This window comes from Lactuca serriola, chromosome 5 (genome assembly GCF_051521515.1).
Source record: "Lactuca serriola cultivar US96UC23 chromosome 5, Lser_US96UC23_V15, whole genome shotgun sequence".
In the NCBI taxonomy this organism is placed as follows: Eukaryota; Viridiplantae; Streptophyta; class Magnoliopsida; order Asterales; family Asteraceae; genus Lactuca; species Lactuca serriola.
The window spans coordinates 143,463,213-143,469,214 of NC_136412.1; the positions used below are offsets into that span (position 1 = coordinate 143,463,213).

The window sequence follows — 6,002 nt, forward strand, 5'->3', positions numbered from 1 at the left end:
ATCAAACAAAACAAATAACATTTTCTTTTTCATTCCATTCCTTCCTAGATTCATAACAAACAAATACTACCTACTTACAATAAATATTTGAAGGCATTCCAACATCTTCATCATCATTATTCTCTAATATCCCTCATCTAGTTTACATTCAAGAAAAAGTTTATATAAAAAAAGGAAACAAAAGTTAAAACATACTTTTTCTGTAATCTTTTTATGCCACACGAATAGACTTGTACAAGTAATAATTTCATCAAAATTACTATAAATTGCTAATTTTCCCTTTTCATAAACAAGAAACAATAAACAATAAAATAAAATATATTTTTTGACTTTTTATTTCAAATGGAATGAACCATTCCATTTCTTTTGCAATCCCCTACTATCCACCTTGTAATATAAACTAATATGTTTGGATAGTTGACTACAAATGTTTTTTAGATCAATTAGAAACATGAGTATTGTTTAAGATGTAACAGCTTTACATTCTTATTAGGGCCTAATGTTTGGTAGAATAGAAGAGGAGAAAATAATAGCAAGCGAAAGATAACGGAACAATAACTTATGTAAAAGAATTAATAAAACTATTCTCATATTTTCTGATATTTACATGTCAGAAGCTTCTTTGTGGCATAGTTGTCCATTTGTACCTCTGCCCTAAGAAAACACATTAGCTCTTTTAGTAATAGCAAGTGTATGCCTCCATCCACAAGAAATCTGAACTACTTTATGTGAATAAATAAAATAGGTGAAAATTTGTTACTCATGATATAATAAGTGTTTTTAATCTCCTAGAGATTAAAGAAAGAAACATCACATGAAAATGATGTGCCATCAAATCCAAACAATGGCTATCACCACAACCAACTTTCTTTATAAGCAACTATTGTAATGCTTTTATTAGCCGAGGAATTAAGAAATCGGTGGACTTACCATGGCCTAGTCTTCCAAAATCACCCCTGACACCAATAAGGACAAAAAGGAGTTAAAAACTTTTAACAAAACTATTCTTCCAAACACAATTTTACTACCAATAATTGTTAAAATGAAGCAATAGATAAGAATTAAGGGAACATACGATCCCCAGCTGTATACATTCAGACTTGACTCTGAAAATGTAGTAGTATGATAAGCTCCACAAGTAGGTGATAGTATTTCTTGCCCATCCAAAGCACTTAATTGGGTAGGTGATAGCCTATCTCCAACATCCCCATGATACCTTTACATTTTCAGTTACATATAAAACAAATTATCCATAATGACACTCAAGTTTTGCCTATGTTTATATCATATAAACCGATGACTATTCTCTTTGAAGCATAAAGACAAACACCTACTATGCATTTTCTAGAGAATGAGTAAATATGACTCATAACTTGTTGCTTCTAACCATCTTAATATAAACCCCATTGATCATTAACACATGCATATTAATATACATAAAAAGATAAAGTGTCTCAATGTACCATAAAAAATATTTAAAAGAAAGGACACATATGTACCATGAAATTTAACTTATATCATAGATTCAACAGTTTTTCAGTTCAAATTTGTCAATTCTTATTAAAAGGATTCAATAATAACATGTTTGAAGTAAACTAGTAGTTATATGTAACCAACAATGTTGTTGTATGCAAACAGTTTTCGAACAATATTAAAATATTAAAATAATGATGCAAATCGAAAAATTATTTAACTTTTATTGCTGGATTCGATTTGATTTCCTACCAATACTCATTATGATTTTTAATCCTACACTAACATGACATATGGATAACGTTGAAGTCAACTTAAAAAAAACATATTTTAAAAGCAATTGTGTAAGATTAATAACCCAATGTTTAGTAGTTAAAAGAGTTTTATAATTAAACTTTCTAATGGTGTAAGACAAAATATCGTATAGATGTATAAATCTAAATTTATCGCTATATTTAATCAAATAAATAAAACAATTATTTTCTTGTCAAGAAAAGAATTAAGTTGGGGTTACCTAAACAAGAACCGATACCAATGACATGGAAGATTCAGAAAGGTATGGTTGATTTGATAGCTTGGACGTTGGGTTAGTAGAATATGTTAAAGGAAAAGATAAAAGAACCTTCAAAACCTGCAAAATAAGTCCAAGGGTAAAAATTTCATATCCATCCTTAATTCATAACACAACCTGAGTATCGCATCCCAACAATTTAAACATATGTTGCATCTTGAACTTGTCAAAATGTCATGGTTTTTACAACTTTAAACACAAATTTCCTACAACAAAATATAATTTAGGTATCCTTACGTTTAATTATCCACAATGATGTAAGTAAATCGCGAATTTCACTTTTCAGAAACCTGCAAACAGAAATAAGTAAGCTTTGATATATTTGTAATGAAGATCAACCAAATATACATGCAACCTGTTATTATGAAAAAAGAGTTTTCTACAGTCTATTGAGATTAACAATAGAAAATGAAAAGCAATAGATATTAAGAAACAAAGCTCAGTAACATGAAGAAATAAGTTGTGTTAGCACGATAACATAGTACATTATTGTATTAATATATTATTCATTACCAAAAAAAGTAGTCATCTACACCATCAACTAGTAATTTGAGAAAATAAGATACACTTCAGAATGGCTAAGATAGTCTAACATGATCAGAAGAGAGAAAAATAATATCTCATATGAGGACAATTGCTTCTGAAAAATAAAGGGATATAGTTACAAAATGGACCTGCATTACATTCCTTGGATATCGACCTTGCATTTTACTCTAGAAGAGTTGCACAAATTAGGGAATTTCCTACATTACCACATCCTAGAACCGAGGACAAATTTGAGTGAATGAGAAGCAAACATCAGCTTCTAAATTCAAGACTTTCAGTAAAATTCTACAACTCTATAATAAAGATAGAAATAGTTGAAATTGAGTGAAAATGTCTTTGTAAAACATATATGTAATGCGAATAACAGAAAAGTCTAACCTATGGACTTAACAAAAGGGATATAGAAATGCGAGTTTTGAAGAACGAATTACCCTAATTGATCTAACAAAAATCTCGCAATTAGTTACTACTCCTCAAATCAGACATACAAACCTACCATTAGAATCCGCATCATGTGATTTTGAAACTAATTAAACTAAATACCTAGTTGAAACACGATATGTACCTTGATCAAACATGTCGGAGCATAGCAGAGCAGTCGGAGCAGGGATGCCGATGGAGATAAAAATAACATAGGTCTACGATAGGTGAAGATCAGTGATGGATTGTCATTAATACTTGATACGTGAAGATTGGGGAGGATTTTCATTTAAAACGTATGCCACTAAATTTCATTTTGTTTGTAGTCAAGTTAGGAGCTTTTTACCTCTATTAAACCAGAAATGGAGCTTAACTTATGGATCTACTCTTCTCCTTTAGGTCCTTGCTCTTTCTTCAATGGTCCTCTTCTTTAACTTCACAAAGAACACACAAAAATGGCTCAAAAACACTCAAGAGTAGATTAGGGTTTAGGGTGATGGAGGCTGCAAATGAGGCCAACATTTGGAGGTTAAGGTGTTTAAATAGGGTGCAAAACCCTGAAATTAGGGTTTCACTCTGGCAGCCCTACTCGCCAAGTTGAGACTCTCAACTCGTCGAGTAGTATTCAAGTCCCGTGTCAAATTCTATTCCTACTCGACGAGTTTGTGACTTCCAACTCATCGAGTCCCTTTAAAAATGAATAAATTGATTTAAAATACATACTAGGAATCGGGTGTTACACAAATAGTCGATGAACCCGTATGTGTGAACCAAAGTTTCTTACCGTTGTCATAAACAACTTGATTGTTACCTGATATGATGTCGATTAATTAAGTGAGTCACAGGTTGGAGTCATGTGATATGTCGCTCCCGAATCAACATGCCAATCGGGAGTGTTGGTAGTAACATGACATTGTGTATGGAAGGCCTTTGCTAAGTTCTCATCCAAAGAGGGAGCTTGAGTAGCATAGGTATGAAATTGCGGACAAGAAGACACATAATGACCATTAGTTCTGCACAATTAGGAATGAGTGTGGTCTTTAACCTTGACCTCATCCCCTGCCACGAGAGTTGGACCCTCGATAATTGAAGGAACTACCCCTACCCTAAGCAAAATTAGTGTGAGTATTCTGAGCCTGAAAAGTAGCAGGAGGAGAAGGGGTACCGTGAAGAGACTATAAGAACAACTCGTGACTTTCTGCTTGTACAGCTAAATTGCGAAACAAAGGGGCAGGGTTGGTAGCCCTTATTGCCGTGGAGAAAGTTTCATAAGAAGGACCCAAACCACAAAGAAATCAATACAACTTATCAATTTCAACAACCGGGTGACCAATTGCGGAGAGTTGGTCACATATTGCCTTGAATCGACGACAATAATCAGAAACATAAGATGTACCTTTCGTGAGTTGTCGAAGGGAGTCACGCAGAGAATGCACGTGTTCAATAGAGGCATTACTGTAAGAAGCTTCAAGAGGGAGCCAGATGTTGCGAGCGGTGGTGAGACCAAGAACTTCAACTGCAGCTTTTTCTGTCAGAGAAGATTGCAAGAGAATAATAGCTCGTTGATCAGCTTCAGCACATACTAGATAGTCTGGATTGGGAAGAGATTTTTCTTCAACAGTAATGGTGGTCGATGGAGCAGGAGAAGAACCATCGAGATGCCCTAATAGCTTCTGATAAGTAAAGATGGGAAGAAGATGATTCCGCCATAACAAGTAATTACTGGAGGAAAGCTTGATTGTCATCAGGTGCAATGGAGAAAGGGTTATCTTGAGAAGAAGAAGAGGAGACTGTCATGGTGAGATCCCAGGAAGAAGAAAGAGACGAATAGATTTAGAAAGGGGAAAACGGATGAATAGCTGATACCATATGACAAGTGATAAAATCAACTTTATGAGGAGAGAATCGATTATATATAATGGATTTACAACAAATGCCCCTACAAATAAGAAGATAAATAGAGGTACAAATAAATACAATAAGATAATTATACAATAATAATATCCATTAATACCAACACACTCAGTATACCACTATCATCAATGTCGAGGCAAGTGTTGATACGTGGTATACACCTGGACGCCATTGGTATGCCAGAAAGCTCAAACTCATCCAATAAACAGTTGTCTTTAGAATTCGCCCTCTCACCCTGATATACTTGGACTTGCTTTAAATCTTTTAGAATTGTTCAAAGAAAATGATAAAACTGCCATTGACAGTAACATTCTTGCATTATATGGACATTTTTCTTGGATTACATGTTCTTTTCTTGAATGGGTGACTCAGCAGCAAGATATAAATATCTGAGCAACTAGACACGTGAAGAGAGATAATGTGAGTGACTATCAACATGAGTGTTACCTAGCACACTTCTTTTTACTTCACATTCACACACACCACCGTTTTTGAATAAAGAACCCATGCCAAGCTTCTTTTTCTTATAACTTCCAATCACATGTCGATATGCACCATGCATCATACAACAAGTGAGAGCCTTTGTTTAATCCACAGGTCAGTGAACTAAAGGTCAGCCAGTGAGAAGTTAATTCCTGTCAGTGTGAACATGAATACACATATTCTATACAAAAATCATGTTTAACAACCTTTGAAAAAGCAGACATTCGAAGAAGGCTGGATGATATATGCAAAAGAAAGACGTTGAAAACCTAAACTTGAGGATGAAGCTGACTTTTAAATATGAACATTGAAGTCAGCGTGAGAGATAATCAGCTCAAAAGTGTTGACTTTCTATCCCCAAGACTTATAGTATAATTACCAAAATGCCCTCGACTTGCTTCCTAATGCATGAAATGAAGAGAAACATAGTGCACTTTTTGTTTCATTGCTTTTTGACTAATGATCCATGGAATTCTCGTCTTTTCTTAGCATCAGACCCTCATGCATCAGCATTTGTTAGTCCTCCTGTTGACAGCGATTTCACAACATGCATTTATCATCATTATGTGGGACCCAAGGAACATATGATGACAAT

The 6,002-nt window shown here is 34.1% G+C and overlaps 1 long non-coding RNA gene across 4 annotated transcripts; it reads right to left on the reverse strand.

Annotated features, from left to right (window-relative positions):
- Nucleotides 1–307: 307 nt before the first annotated feature.
- Nucleotides 308–5,271, reverse strand: LOC145053053 (uncharacterized). Of its 4 annotated transcripts, XR_013684340.1 has the most exons (10): nucleotides 5,042–5,271; nucleotides 4,176–4,949; nucleotides 3,822–4,116; nucleotides 3,357–3,444; nucleotides 3,156–3,228; nucleotides 2,282–2,334; nucleotides 1,988–2,104; nucleotides 1,076–1,216; nucleotides 931–956; nucleotides 308–649 (listed from the first exon to the last, which is right to left on the reverse strand). It is a non-coding gene; the product is annotated as an uncharacterized LOC145053053 (long non-coding RNA). The 4 variants fall into 4 exon arrangements; XR_013684339.1 differs by having other exon boundaries at nucleotides 308–654; nucleotides 3,822–4,949; nucleotides 5,042–5,270; XR_013684338.1 differs by having other exon boundaries at nucleotides 3,822–4,949; nucleotides 5,042–5,268.
- Nucleotides 5,272–6,002: the final 731 nt, after the last annotated feature.